The 16,206-nt window shown below is 44.7% G+C and overlaps 1 long non-coding RNA gene across 1 annotated transcript; it reads right to left on the bottom strand.

The window, feature by feature from the left end:
- Positions 1-3,044: 3,044 nt before the first annotated feature.
- LOC135181992 (uncharacterized) lies at positions 3,045-4,584 on the bottom strand. Its single transcript, XR_010305036.1, has 3 exons — positions 4,545-4,584; positions 4,297-4,385; positions 3,045-3,403 (listed from the first exon to the last, which is right to left on the bottom strand). It is a non-coding gene; the product is annotated as an uncharacterized LOC135181992 (long non-coding RNA).
- Between the last annotated feature and the right edge of the window lie 11,622 nt (positions 4,585-16,206).

Raw genomic sequence — 16,206 nt, 5'->3', positions numbered from 1 at the left:
CTTCTTTTCCTTATCTTTTTTAGGGAGAATGGTAGGAAGTCAATTCCCCAGCAGATCCTCATCTATCTTTTTGGAGTCATTTCCCCAGGTAGATCCTCATCTACCTTTTTCTAAATGCTGGTGAGGATAAGCCTCCTCCAGGAGTTTAAATTCCTTAGTCCATTCAGCCTTCATGCCTCTTGGCTGCAGCTCCCAGCAAAGGCTGCTTTACTGAGTGCCAGTGGTGACAGTGCATTTTTGCACTGCTGAAGGGGCAAGGGCTGCACAACTTGTATCTGTGCCTTGTCTCAGTCGGGCAGAGCGCGAAGCAAGCAAAACACATCAACCACACATTAAATAGCCAAACAAAACAATCCCACCACAAAAATCCAACCAGTACTGAGGAACTGCTGCCTGAGAAGTACTGGGGAAAAAAAGACCTAGATATATTCTAAAGCTGATTAGAAAAAGGAAGTTTGCCTGTTTCTCTTGCAGGAGACTCTTGCCAAGCACCGATCACAGATGCTGTCACATTTGTACTTTATGGCTTCTTTTTCTAACTCCCCTCCCCCCCCCCCCCCCCCCCCCCCCCCCCCCCCCCCCCCCCCCACCTTCCAAGACCTTGGTAGCTCAGATTTTGAAACTTTAAACTTGTGACAGTGTTATGTTCATTAGAATAAGAATCCCTTGCTATTTCCATTGCAAAGCTTCCCCCCCCCCAGAGGTTATCTTAGCTGTTCTATAAATCCTATCAGGAGAAGAGCTGGCATAAAGGTTGACAGCTCACTCTGGATAATCATTTCCCCTTTTCTTAAGTGACTTTAAGGAGAAAAGAGCATGTAGCTTGCCAGTTCAGTTTTCAGTGGTCAGGAAGCCACATTTAACCACCACCAACACACTGACTAAATTGGCTTCTAAGTATTTTACTGAAATGCAGGAAAATCACAGCCCTGCTTAGGAGGAGAAAGGATCTCCAACATTCATCAGCTATCAAGCTGTATTCTCTCCGTCCTCCCCGGGCAGAGCTCATTACACAAATGAACTCCAAAGTCCTTTGACATCGGCTGGTGCTTGAAGGGAGGCTGGGGGTTAGATTACAGTCGATTCATCAGCTTGCTCAAGAGTTGGACTGATTAGACTAACTGCTTATCTGGGGTGTGATTTCAGCAGAGAAATCCTGTGTCATGGGGGAGGACAAAGGAAGAAAGTTGGTTCTTGTAGGAAACAAACTGTCACTCGGGGCAACAGCCTGGCAAGATGAAACTGAAAGGGAACAAACAGGCACCAAAAGAAGCCCAGATTTAGGAGGAAAAGGTCACTTCCTGTACTGTACTTTTTCTACATACACTGAGAAAATTAAACCCTGGGCAGAGAGTGTGAAGCAGCCTGGAAACGGTGCCAAGACTGCCCAGGCTGAGTTTAGAAAGGGGAACAAAAGAGGACTGTCCCTTTAGCGCTGCACTTCACCATGACCCCACTGCAGGCTTTTTGCAATCGACAGGAATCTGCCACTCTTTCCGTGGGACTTTGGAGCCAAGGCGGTTAGGAAAGGAGGTAAAGTGGCAGGGAAGGCTGGGGAGTCACAGACAGCAAACAGAAAAGTTTCTCGTGGAAGTCAGTTATGGGAGAAGTAAATATGAAGGAAGAAAAAACCTCTGAGAATGTTAACTGGCAATGCAAATGTGCTTTATCTGCTAATCACTGCTTCTGTCCCAGAAGCTGTGCTTTCTTCTTCTAATGAAGGTAATAAACTCTCCTGTCTAAAATTGAGAATCCTGAAAGTGTGCATCAGTACATGGGGAACTTATTTTCTCCCTGTCTCAGAGTCAGAAGACAAATCCAATTCGATGCTATCATAGGAAGAACAAAATCCAACCCTGAAAAAAAACCTGCAACATTTTTACCCAGCATATAACTGAGCTTTGAAATGAATTTCTCTTGGAAGCCAAACACTTGACAAGATGCAAAGAAGGACTAGAGAGTTACACAAAGAATTACACAGACAATTAGCAATTCTGATGAGCAGATGATTGGAAAATATTGTTAAATTTTATATTTCAGACACTTAGCAACTGGAACTGACCAGGCCAAAGTGGCAAAGGCTGGAGAGCAGCCCTGAGGAGAGGGACTTTGGGATGCTGCTGGATGAGAAGCTCAGCATGAGCCAGCAGTGTGCACTTGCAGCCCAAAAACCCAACCAGAGCCTGGGCTGCAGCAGGGGAAGTGTGGCCAGCAGGGCCAGGGAGGTGATTCTCCCCCTCTACTCTGCTGAGACTCCACTTGGAGTACTGCAGCCAGTTCTGGAGCCCCTGGGACAAGAGGGATGTGGAGATGCTGGAGTGTGTCCAGAGCAAGGCCAGGAGGATGCTGCAGCAGCTCTGCTGTGAGCACAGCCTGAAAGAGTTGGGGCTGTGCAGGCTGGAGCAGAGGAGGCTCCCAGGTGACCTTCTTGTGGCCTTCCAGAATCTGAAGGGGGCTACAAAAAAGCTGGGGAGGGACTTTTGAGGCTGTGAGGGAGTGACAGGACGGGGGGAATGGAGCAAAGCTGGAGGTGGGGAGAATGAGGCTGGAGGTAAGGAGGAAGTTGTTGAGCATGAGCGTGGTGAGAGGCTGGCATGGGGTGCCCAGGGAGGTGGTTGAGGCCCCATGACTGGAGGTGTTTGAGGCCAGGCTGGCTGAGGCTGTGGGCAGCCTGCTCTAGGGTAGGGTGTCCCTGGGCATGGCAGGGGGGTTGGAACTGGCTGCTCCTTGTGGTCCCTTCCAACCCTGCCTGATTCTATGAGTAGTTCAATTTGATTAGCTGCAAATAAATAGTTAACTCCAGTGATGTGGAAATAAAGGAACTTCTGAAAGTAGACTCTTAGGCAATAACTTGAACAACTGCCAGTTAAAAAGATATTATACTAAGCACTACACATTGCAGCTGCAGCCAATTCTCAGCCTTCCTGTGCTTTTATTCACCTGATCTTAGCTTATAGGGCATCTTCAGGAACCAGATGAATCTTGTATCTAGTACACCTGGGTAGTTTCAGACCCTGGCAGCCTATTTACATCAACAGAAAAGATTGTATGTAAGTTTTACACAGTCATTTACACACAGAAACCTCCAAAAGACAAAGAACTACCTGAGGTACCACCCAGTAAAGTAGGTCAGAATTGAAGGCACATTTATAGATAGGCAAGAGGACACAAAAGCTTTCACAACCAACTCCTTGCTACATGGTGCTGGGTCTTTATTTCCCAGGACTGTCAGGCTCTCAGAAGAAAAATGCAGATTCTTAATCTAGTGCAAAGACACTGAGTAATGTTGACTTGACTTTTTAGCTTGCTTTTTCATTAGCAGTAGCAGAGTTGGGTGTTGTACTTCCTCTTAAGCAGGTTCAGTGCTGAGAATTAGATCCGGGAGGCAAATATAAAACCAAGACTGTGTTTAAGGAAGCAAGAAGGCAGAAAAATTCTGAACCAAAGTCACTGCATTGTGTCTTTGACCTAAATTGTTTTCAGTGTTGCTACATGGAGAGGCTGAGGGAGTTGGGGTTGTTTAGGCTGGAAAAGACAAGGTTCAGGACAGACCGCATTGCTGTCTACAACTGCCTGAAGGGAGGCTGTAGCCAGGTGGGGATGTGCTCTTCTCCCAGGCAACCACCAATAGAACAAGAGGACAGCCTCAAGTTGCAGCAGGGCAGGTCTAGGCTGGATGTTGTTAGGAGGAAGTTGTTGGCAGAGAGTGATTGGCATTGGAATGGGCTGCCCACGGAGGTGGTGGAGTGGCCATGCCTGGAGGTGTTGAAGCCAAGCTTGGCTGAGGCACTTAGTGCCATGGTCTGGTTGATTGGCCAGGACTGGGTGCTAGGTTGGGCTGGCTGAGCTTGGAGGTCTCTTCCAGCCTGGTTGATTCGATGATTCTATTTATTACACTAACTGGCAAACTACACAAAACCTGCATTTACTGAATGGAAAGAAAACAAGAGGACTACTATGAAAACATGAAGTGATTTGGGAGAAGACAACTATAGCTAATATCTGGTGAAGCCACTTTAAGATAAAGAGAAGTGGTTTAGTTTTTCTGTGTAGCCATTAACTTTTTAAATGAGAATCTGCTGGAACAAAGATGGAGCTAATTCAGAGCTTGGTTAAAATATCACCTAGAGAAGCTCAGCTCCAATAAAGACACACATCCAGCATCCATGCATGCTATTTCAATGGTCATCAATGCTAACTCTAAATCATCTCTCAAGGTCCCTTCCAGTCCCTAACAGTCTGATTCTCCACCACATCTCACCTTCCTAAAGCTCCCCCCTGCCCTTACCTGCTTACCTCTCACTCTGCCTGAAGAGCTCATCTTCACCACCATTTCTGCAGTCATCTTGGAGCCTGAGGCAAGAGCCTTAAACAGCTAAAACACCCTACAAAAGAAATCAGCTCCAGCAAAGACACACACCCAGCACCAGTGGATGATGTTGGAATGGTCATTGAGCCTAACCCTAACAGCCGGGGGGCCCACCAGGCCCCCCGGCCTTTGAAATCCTCCACCAATGCACCCGGTGAACACCCTGGGGACTCACCAGCGATGCCAGGCAGAGGATCCCTTGGCCCACAATGGGCCGAACTTGGGGCTTCCAGCCCTCCTGGGGCAGAATATAAAGGGGAGTGGGCAGGGAGGGCAAAGTGGCCACACCTGGGGTGGGAGGAGACTCCAATAGCCAGCTAATAGAAAACAGCATCACAAGGTGGCAACACAGCTGATGTGCTACAATGGGAAATGAATTAAATGGTGATTAATTAATTACAAGCAGAACAGATGATAGCAATATCTGTAATCAAACCTGATTACATTAGAATCAAATAGCACAACAAAGATAGGTATTTGAACAAATAATGCTGGCTAAAGCCCATCCTTTAATTTATCTGCTGAAGGGGGCAATGCAGTGACTGACAAAATATCCTCTGTGCTAAAAGAAGTGTTCAAAGGTCTAGGCTGGATGTTAGGAGAAAGTTGTTGCCAGAGAAAGTGATTGGCATTGGAATGGGCTGCCCAGGGAGGTGGTGGAGTCGCCATCCCTGGAGGTGTTGAAGCCAAGCCTGTCTGGGGCACTTAATGCCATGGTCTGGTTGATTGGACAGGGCTGGGTGCTAGGTTGGACTGGATGAGCTTGGAGGTCTCTTCCAACCTGGTTGATTCTATGATTCTATGTTGCTGGTTGCCTGGGAGAAGAGACCAACCCCATCTGGCTACAACCTCCCTTCAAGTAGTTGTAGGCAATGCCTGATACTTCAAAGCTTTCTGAGAGCATCCAGAGTGTGCTCTGGGAAGAAAACACCACCCTGTTTTCTCTAGGTTCACCCTAACTTTCCCTCCTCCTTGCCCACCCCATTTCACACAGCCTTCTTTCCATGTTGCTGTTATAGATGCCAAGCCACTAGTAGCTACCTACCTTCTTGTGCTAACCTGACATGGTTAAGTTAAATGTTTCAGATGCTGGTTGTATTTCAGTGCTTCTTGAACGTGGACAGTTCCACCCCCTGCTTCCCGCCTGGGGGGCTGTGAGCCATGTTTGTTTTAAAGGAAGCAGCACTCACAGACTGTCACTCACCTGGGTTATTAGACACTGAGCACTTTAAGAATTACTCTGCCACCTCCTCGCCTCTAAATATAGCTACTGTGCGTGGGTCTGAAACGATTTAGCTACTCTGAGAAAAGGTCTCATTCCAAATAATCAATTAAAAATCCATCATTTTCAGAACTAGGTGGGCCTCAGGCCAAATGCATCTTGGATGGAATGCCTTTGACTGCTTAATGCTGATATTAATTAGTTGCATTACAGCTCCAGATCCTAAATCAGAATGAGGATTCTTTGCTCGAGCAAGTAACAAGACCTGTTCCAAAGAGCAAACTATTTAAGTGGGTATGATGGACACGGAGCAGCAGCAGGAAATCATCCTTATTCCCTGCTTCACGGATGGGAAACCAAAGACAGATTCAATGACCTGCCAAGGGTCACACAGGAAAAAAAGGGAATTCATAAATCCCAGCACAAGGTCTTAAGCCATGAGATTTCTTCTCATTCCTTAATCAATAATAAGACACTGCAGATGTCGGAGAATCTAATGTCTGCGAAACCGCTCCAAGGTCTGCAGACATGACACAAGCAAATCCTTTCAGAGCAATGCAGTGTGAGGGCACTCTGCACTGACCACAAAAAAAGGCCTTGCACAAGTTGCAGCTTTTTGATGTGTAAAAAATCAGGCATAGAGTAAGTAAAGCTGGGGAGAGGCCTGGAGCACAGCCCTGTGAGGAGAGGCTGAGGGAGCTGGGGATGTGCAGCCTGCAGAAGAGGAGGCTCAGGGCAGAGCTCATTGCTGTCTACAACTACCTGAAGGGAGGCTGTAGCCAGGTGGGGTTGGGCTCTTCTGCCAGGCAAGCAGCAACAGAACAAGGGAACACAGTGCCAAGCTGTGCCAGAAGAGGTCTAGGCTGGGTGTGAGGAGGAAGTTTTTGTCAGAGAGAGTGATTGGCATTGGAATGGGCTGCCCAGGGAGGTGGTGGAGTGGCCGTGGCTGGAGGTGTTGAAGCCAAGCCTGGCTGGGGCACTTAGTGCCATGGTCTGGTTGGTTGGGCAGGGCTGGGTGCTAGGTTGGACTGGATGAGCTTGGAGGTCTCTTCCCACCTTGTTGACAGGCCTGACTTTTACCCTTTCAAAGCACAGAACTAAAGCTGAACACAGAGCTACTGCTGCTGTTAAGGTATCAAATACCAGCAATCACTTTTCCTAAAGCCTGCTACATTTAGAGCACTGATGCCACAACACAAGTGGAGAAAATAAGCCACATCTTATTACAACCTGCCCTAATCCTCCACCATTGTTGATGCATAAATCAAACCAATGAAAGACTCCAAAAAAAGCCCTTGCTGGTACATTTTAATCACTGCTCAGTATTGTTCTTTCAGAAAGCCATGACACGATGCAATACTATTTTGCTTCCTCCCAATGTAATACAATGAACTTTGATTCTCTAAGAAGTTTATGCAGGGAGCTGACCTTCCTTGTTAAACTACTGCACAAAAGTGCAGAAGTGAATAATTAAATTCACTGCTTTCTAAGTGATGTTGTCATCAACTAAGCCAGTCCAGGCTGGCATGGGCTTACTAGAAGGAAACTTTGTTCCATCAGTGTTTATTCTGATAAGCTATCTCTAGGCATTGTAGGGTATTAGGAAATATATAACTTTGCTACTACTCTCTGCACCTGTGAGAGTTAAACTGCAGAAGGGCCTCAGTCATTCAACATCCACTTTAAGGTAATCTTCTTTATCATCAGTAAAATTCTTATTTAAAGGAGGTGCTGCTACTTGTGACTGAGCTTATTTTTCAAAAGCATCACAATTCTTGAACTCCTTAGGAGCCACTGAAGCTGAGTGTGAGTCACAGCCCACCAGCTAGAAAAGAAAATCTCCTGTCTTCAGTAGGATCCCAGGCTCACAGGGTGTCAGGGGGTGGAAGGGACACAAAAAGATCATCGAGTCCAACCCCACTGCCAGAGCAGGACCATACAATCTAGCTCAGGGCACACAGGAACACATCCAGACAGGCCTGGAAAGGCTCCAGAGAAGTGACTCCACAGCCTCTGTGGGCAGCCTGTGCCAGTACACTGGGACCCTTACAGTCAAGAAGTTCCCCCTTGTGTTGAGCTGGAATCTCCTGTGCTCCAGCTTCCATCCATTGCTCCTTGTCCTATCCCAGGGAGCAGTGAGCTGACCCCTCCTGACCCCCAGCCCTCAGATATTTATAGGCATTGATTAAATCCCCTCTCAGTCTTCTCTTTTACTAAACAGCCCCAGCTCCCTCAGCCTCTCCACATCAGGCAGTTCTCCAGTCCCCTCATCATCCTCCTAGCCCTCCATTGGACCTTCTCCAGCAGATCCCTGTCCCTTTTAAACTGGAGAGCCCAAAACTGAAGGCAGTACTCAAGGTGAGGTCTCACCACAGGGCAGAGTGGAGGGGGAGTAGAACCTCCCTTGATCTGCTGGACACACTCTTCTTAATACACCTCAGGATTTGGATTAGGTCAATTACAGTGGAAGAAACAAGTAACCTTGGTTTTGCAAGAAGGCTTGCAAGGGCTTGACTCCAAGAAAGTATCAGCCCATTAAGCAACAGAAGTGTTTTATGTGTTTCTGAACATGTTGTAAAAGGTGGCAAAACTTTCTAAGTAACTTCTTCATTCACTAAACTTTAGCAAAGGAAGGAAACTTGCACTGATGCTCATGAAATCAACGGAATATCCACAAAGGTTAACAAAAAGTCTGCATTCAGGCAAATTAGGTGCCCTTGAGCTCCCTTATATAGGACTAGTATCAATTTATCTGCCCTGTCACAGGAAGAGGAGAGGGACTACTGAATGGTAAGAAGGAGTGATGAGAGTGACTGAATTGGCATCAAAAGCAGAGTGGGCACAACTTCAGGGAGGCTTTTCAGAGCCTAAAAATGAAACTGCGTCTGAAAAATTGACAATTAAATGACTGAAGTAACTTCAAGAAAGCTTTAAAGAGAGCATGAACTAAGAGCAATGGGAAACAAACACGTTTTCAGTATCTGGGGCTAGAATATACCCTCAGGTTACAAGGTCATGCAGGGCAGATAAAGGGGTTCATTTGTGCTGCTGAATAGCCGTCAGCTAGGGATGGTCACTTAACTGTTACAAGCTAATTAACAGTTAGGAAGTTAGGATGCACATCCTGCAGCCTTCCCTAGGAAGAACAGTCGGTGCCACTGCAAAGGAGGGCAGAGCTTGGCTCTCATCCTAGAGTAAGCACAGTACCTGAAGCTTCCTCTTCAAAATGCTGCCTATTGATAAGGATGGATTAAGTGTTTTAACAAATGCTTGTGATAAAAAGCACTCTGTGAACGCCTGGGTGTGGACACTGTACTTAGCCAAAGGTTACAACAGAGCTCCCAAGGTGTGACAGTTTTGGTTTCTAGGTCGGTAAAGGCCAGAAAGTGTAGAGCTAGAAGGACCAGGTGTGATACCTGGACTTGAACTTCATTGTAGATACAGAGTTTCTGGAATATCTCCTTTCTGGAGTTCAAGCCCCACCTGGATGCATTCCTGTGTGATCTGCTATAGCTGCTCCTGCTCTGGCAAGGGGGTTGGACTGGATGAGTTTCTGAGGTCCCTTCCAGCCCCTGGCATTCTGTGATTCTGTGAAAAGTGTATTTAACATCTACTTATCACAAGGGTCTAAAGGTAGCTTGGTCTTTTTCATTGACCTTGAGTGGACTTTCAGATCACAATCTGAGACCAAAAGCGTCTGCACAGAGGAGACTTTTATGCAGGCCATAAGGTAGTAGAAGTGGAGCAATCATGTCTTCAGCCCTTGCTCTCATAATGTCCAGGACGGCTAGTGGCCAAGGAGTCATGATGATGAAAATTAAATTGTTCAGCTGGCTGCTGAAACAAGGCTCAGGACCTTAGTTCACTTCCCAGTAAAATGACACTGTGACTGTCACAGCAACTTTTTGTTCCAGCATACAGGAGAGCCACGAGCTGAGTGTCATCATAGACTAGGTTAGTCCTCTAACCTTTTTCTTGTATTTCATATCAGGACGGCTGTTGAGGCTTCTCTATGGCTGTCCTTGGAAATAAGGAAGGGGCTAGCACATACTAAGTATATCTGCCCTCTTAAGGAAGATTAGCCATTTGCCTGCTCCACCTCAGAATCAGTTGTCTGATTAATCAGGTAAGTCTCTACTCAGTACAAAGCATTACAGGCTGAACTAGCCAATACAGACATATTGTTATTAATATTGTTATTGTTGTTATTGTTCTTGTTGCTATTAATGAACCAACTTTTATTTGTTTGCATGTTGAGAACTCTTGCATAGCTAACCTCAGGGTGACTGCTTGTACACTGCTCCTACTGTGCACAGCTGAGCAAGAACATTATTCTTCACGATTCCTTGCTGAGTCTCAATAGTACAGCACAAAGCACTAATATATATACACATAAAGCCTCATAAAAGAGTTAAAGAAGGCTTTGGAAAAGTACTCGCTTCCTACATGACTTCTCTGAGCTGAAATGGGCTATAAAGTTTCATCTGAAAAGCCTGGATGAGGCACTTAGTGCCATGGTCTAGTTGACTGGATGGGACTGAGTGCTAGGTTGGAATGGATGAGCTTGGAGGTCTCTTCCAAGCTGGTTGATTCTATGATTTTAGTAGGCATGACTATGGTTGCTGTTCAGTAACTGTTGACAAGTCTTGTAAGATTATCTGATGAAACACAAATAAATACATTTCTAAGACAAGGCAGCAAATTATTGATGGCTATTTTTGTTAGTGGTGCTGGTTTAAGGCTAGCTGGAATATTTTAATGAGAGGAATTAGATCATTGGTGTAAAAAAAAAATGTGGGAATGGAAAGTGAAGAAGGATAATAATAGGAGGATGATGGACCTTGGCTCCACCAGCTGCTGGCAACCTTATCTCAGAAAGGATAGATATGGACACCCTCGTTAATGAGGAAAACAAGGTGTGGTTATGCAGATGGAGTGGGCTGTCCTTGCCTAATTATGCTAATGTGTAGGTGTGTGCTCTATGCAATGAGGCTATATAATAGAGAGCCAAAAATGATCAATAAAGGTTTCTGGCATAATTCACGTTGATCGTCTGGAGTCCATGTGGCATTGGCCTTGATCACCCTCATCTGTGGGGACCCTGATCTGTGGGGGCCCTGACCACATCCCATGGCAAGATAGCCAGGTTTGCTGCAACAACTAATAATGATAAAGGCTAGACTCATAGAATGTCCAGACTCATAGCATGTTGAGGGCTGAAGGGACCTCAAAAGCTTATCTGGTCCAGCCACCTGCCAGAGCAGGATCACCCAGAGCAGATCACACAGAAATCTGTCCAGACAGTTCTGAATATCTCCAGTCAGGGAGACTGCACAACCCCCCCTGAGCAGCTGGTTCCAGTGCTCTGTCACCCTTGCAGTCTAGTTCATTAGTTTGCTAAAAGGGGAAAAAAGCCAAAATGTAAACAATTCTGTTGTTTTTTGCCTCAATAATCTCTGCTCCTTTCACTTCTCCTTCACTCCACTTTAGTAGCTTCCACTAACAGGTAACAAGTAAATTTTGCTGATTGTCTGTCTGGGAGGGAGGGAGAGAGAGGCTTTGAACACCTTCTGGGCAGTTTCTTTGTCTGGGAGGGAGTTTGGATTTCTGTATTATTTCTTATTTGTATATAATTACAAATACTTGTAAATATAATGTATATAGTGCCTGTAAATTTAGCTTAGCTGTAAAGAGAGCTTTATCTTACTTTCAGTGCATCTGAGCTCGTCTGGTAAATTCAGTAGTGGGGGAGGGAGGAGTTCCTGAACCCATCACAGTTACATTACACAGTAGTAAAAGCATAGCCTCAGTAACACTAACACACAGTGAATATGCACTAACACACATGCAGAATAATGAGGCATTCAAATTAAGGGCATCAGAAAACAAGCACTCCTCTTAAAAGAAGTAGTGAGTTTGGTAGTAGTCATCTTGTTTGCTTACACTGCAAAGGAACTGATTTGCAGTACGACCACTAAGATGTGATGTTCCCAGAGCACTGATTTCACACCAGGGCTCCAGGCTTGCAGTCAAGGAACAGGTAGAAACACATGGAGGAGCAATCCAGTATGAGGTTACAACACACTGCTACCACAGCAGTCACTTCAATATACACTACTGACATGGGTTGGGAACCTTCCCCCCACCACTAACTGAAATTTACCAGGCTAGCTCAGGCGGTTTGGAATTAAGATGATGCTACATTTACAGCATGGCAACATTTACAAGCATCTATACACAATATGTTTACAAGTATGCACAAGTATTTACAATTCCATACAAATGAGGAATAATACAGAAATCCAAACTCCCTCCCAGACAAAGAAACTGCCCAGAAGGCTTCAAAGCTACCCCCCTTCTTTCTCCCTCCCTGTCTCAAACAAAACAAGAAGCCAGCAAAGCTTAGATGTTAGCTCTTAGCTGAGATTAGGTCAGATCAAAGGGCAACATCACAGGACAAAGTGAGGGAGAATTGTTTATATTTTGGCTTTTCATCCCTCTCAGCAAACTAGTGAATGATGAAGATTTCATCATTACTTTCTTTTCACAACCAATGACCAAATTTCTCTCATTAAAAGATGCAATATGGCATGGCCTAGGAGGAGGACATATGTCAGGCACCTTTGCTTTGTTACCTTCTTAGGACACAATCACTCACGTTTCTCCATCTCTCTTCAACATGTAAGTCCATTAAAATACTCTGCTCAGCTTCCCCCAAAAAAGTATTTTTTCTTATGCCAAGGCAGTTCATGCTTCCATTACAGGCCAATGTTGCCCACTGCAAATATGCACGGTGTGAATTGCATGGAGAGCTCAGTTTTCAATACTTTTGATAGAACTATCAGGCTGGGAAGCCAGTCGCCCATGGAAGGAGGCAAAACTCTGCTGTCCTCACAGTGGGAAGCTGATTACATTTTGCTTTTGGAAACACTTTCTCATCCTCTCTTGCTGCAGAGCTCCCACACTCACTTCACACATCTACAACCATCGATGATTCACTCTAGTTGCTGTCAAGGATGTATTTTTTTCTTCATGTTAACATACCCAAATATATAGTAAAATGCCTTAGCCAATAGGAGAGTGGCTCATTCCTGCTGAAAGAAGGCAATGTTATTGCTTTGCAATCCTTTGCTTATAAGGAGACACATTTTCACAGCTTAGAAAAGCAGTAGGAAGAAACTTGGTTTTGTTCCACAAGGGAATGACCTGCCCTAGGTCTGTACCACCTCACAATAAGACGCCTTCTCTTCTGCTCTGAGTTCAGAACTCTGTTCAGAGTGCTGGAGATGGGAGAAGGAAAGAGGTGAATTCAAGGTCTTTCCCTGATGCATGGCAGAAAGAGGCTCTGCTCCTCCTGCTTACTTCCACCCCAGGCAAGGCTTATGGATACCTTCTCTGCAGGAGGGCACAAGGGAGTATTTCAGCGCTCCTGCGTGCAGCACACACAGGTAATAAAAATCTGCCCTAGATGTGAGAAGCTGGATTACAGCAGGAAAAAAACCAAACCAAAACCTCACACAGCTACCAGAACCACATTACTGAGGATGCTATTCATCATTTGCTGTATAACAGAGCATACACTTTGAAACAGGCTGGCAATTCCATTCTCTTCACTTCTCTTTCCTACTCCACAAGTGTCATTGAAAGTAAGCTAAAAAGTCACCCTCTTCATGAATTCCTCAAACTGAAATGCTCTCCTGAGAATTGCTATTCTGCTGCTCTGTGATCTGGTCTGGAAGTCTGCACATACAAATTAAAGGGAAGTCTATGAATCAAAGCTTTGAGACTTGATACTGAGGTTATATAATGAGCAAAAGAGCACATAAAGCCCAGTCCTACTCTCACAGAAATGAGCAACAAGGGTCTGGTTCTGATTTTGCTTATCCAGCTTATAAATCAGGAGTAACTTCACTGAAGCACACATCAGTAAAAAGGGAACAAGCAGTCTCTTAGCCACTACATTTCCAACATATCATGCACTGTATTTAGTACAAAATGTTGTTCCATCCTGACTTTGCCTGCAGGGTCATCCTGGGACAAAATGCTGAGGAAATGTTCAAAGTGTGTCTAAAAAGAAAGGTGCTTACTACAGAGTGGAGGAGCAGTGAGTTAGCAGAGCCTGCTGAGCTCCCACCAAAAGAAGCAGGGATCCTTTTCAGAGACCAAATTAAACAAGACTGCTTCTCTCCTTCTGTTATACTGCCAGATCCTCCTGAATCCAGAGCTGGAGGCAGGATTTGATGACCACATAGCTATGAAGAGATGTGTTTATGAGCACTCTTTATCCAAGCTAAACAGACAGTGCTGCTGAATAGCCACTCATATGATGTGACTTAAAACAACACAGAGCATCAAGCTAAACCACAGTTTGTCATATCAGCCAAAAGATTTTTACCAGGATTAGTTAGAACTGCACTGGCAGGGGCATTAATTAGTTGCAACAGAGGGTATGAGAGAAACACTGGTTTATAGTGGCTTGAGGGGAAAAAAAGAAATGGTGTTTTTGTTAAGGCATAGTACTCATCAGAATGGCAAGGTTGCAGCTATGAGAAAGAAAATTGCCCATTTCTACCAGAGGAATGTATGATTTTGTGATGTTCTTTGTAAATGGGATTGCACCAAAGAACATCATCATCGCTACTGGAGAGAATAATTGCATCCCTGCCTTATCACCTCTTTATCTTTTCAATGAGAATTGCTTGGCAAAGCACCATACACTGGGTCACAACTCTTCCAAAAGAGGGCTTGTGTTAGGGTTGTGATTGAATATGAATTTGTAGCCTATTATTATTAGGTATTATATGGACCACTACATGAAAAACGGTCCCTGGCCCAATTAACCTTTAAATCTCTTGCACAACTGTTTTTTCTTCTTTCCTTCCCCTCACGCCCCCAAGCTATAAGACAGAGTAAGACATAGAATCTTGCCTTGCTGCTGTGGTTGGCTTTTCTTTTCTATACCAGGGCTTTAGGGAGTGCATCTCTGCTAAGTATTTCTGCAGCTGCTCAAAAGCAATCTCACTGCACAATACAGTATCTGAATAATTGTCTCAGGTGACTATTAAAGTATACTGCTGCACCATAAAACCACAAGGAGTAATCTTACACCACAGCAGAAAATACCCAACAGCCAACCCTGCAGAGTGTTGTTCCTGTTAACAGAGAGCTATCACAACCAAGTGAAGATTCAGGAAGACAGAAAGAGCACAGGGAAAGACACGAACCTTAAATTGTTTCTTTTCTTGCTGACTAAGCAAAAGTTGCTGATTGTTAAATATTGAATTGTCTGTATTCATCCCTAGCCAACTGAAGTCAATGGACTTACACTGGATGACTTTAACCCATCACATGTGAAATGTTTGCCTCCTCCTTCCCCTCTCTGTTGCTCCTTACAGCCTTTTATATACTGCAGTACAGGAATCCCTTTAAAGCCTAATGTATGGTAATATAGTTTAATTGTGGTTGGTTGGTCTGCTGGGGATAAAATGTGCTGGTTCCAGGTAATTCTGCTGACTCTAAATTTGGCTCTGTACAGAGAGCTGGGGGAGGGGGATTGCTAATAAAAATAGCAGTGCTACCTGGGAAGGCTCTGCACACTGCAACGGTCCTGTTAAAGCAGGCCCAGTAGTTGCATGTAATTGATGTTTAAAAAGAGTGGTGTTTGTCTCACACTGCTTACACTGTTTGTCTCTTAACCCTTACCTAGGAACAACTCATTTGCAAACTCTCAGACAAGCACACTTCGGACACTCACTGAGCAGAATGTACTCACTCTGCAGTCACTACACAACTTCTTTCAATCTGTGAGCTGCAGACAGAATGGCTGAAGGCAGGATTTTCCAGTGTTCACTTCCTGCAGATGCTCAAAACTCAAAATCTAGGGGGGCTGTTTCCCTCCTCGCATCCTCTGATCTGGTATTTTTACAGTCCTACCACCAAATCAGTGATAAATGCCTGTTGTCAGGACAGGTGATTACTAATCAATATCTTGCTTCCATGGAACATTCAAGTTCTTTCTTTCAGGTGGTTGCTCCTCAGAAATAACCACCTGTGCAGGAGTACACATCTCCTTGCCTGACTTCAGCTCTTAGAAGCATCTCCAAACTGCCAGGCAGAAGCTGCTCTACCAGCTAAACATGGTTCACATCCTAATAGTGATAGATATACCAATGAAACATTAAGAAACTTTAGTTTTAGATGATTAATAATGAATGACAGGACCATTTAGCCTATTAATATTCAACTATGATATGCATCCAGTTAAGATTAACAGCAACAAAGGTTCAGGTTAGCACAGAGCTATTCAGTACCCTCATGGAAAAAATGAGTTTGCTGCAATCCATAGGGCTTAGCTTTTTCACTGCTTTACATGAACACTTACATCTACACAAGTATGTAATGCACAGTGCATTTGGGAGCACTTTACAAGTTAACTTTGTAACTTTGATTGTCTATAGAGATACCAGGCCTGTGTATCTACAGCCATTGCAAATACCTGTAAAGCTTTTGCTTGCTTACTTCCAGGATTCTTGTCTGTAGAGAGACAGATTTCTGTCAGACAACCCTGGCAACCTCTTTCTAGATACTTCTTACCATTTCTGTCTTCTAAGCAGCT

This window comes from Pogoniulus pusillus, chromosome 15, assembly GCF_015220805.1.
Source record: "Pogoniulus pusillus isolate bPogPus1 chromosome 15, bPogPus1.pri, whole genome shotgun sequence".
NCBI lineage: Eukaryota > Metazoa > Chordata > Aves > Piciformes > Lybiidae > Pogoniulus > Pogoniulus pusillus.
The sequence above is the reverse complement of the archived record's forward strand: the minus strand, read 5'-3'. Positions and strand labels throughout refer to the sequence as shown.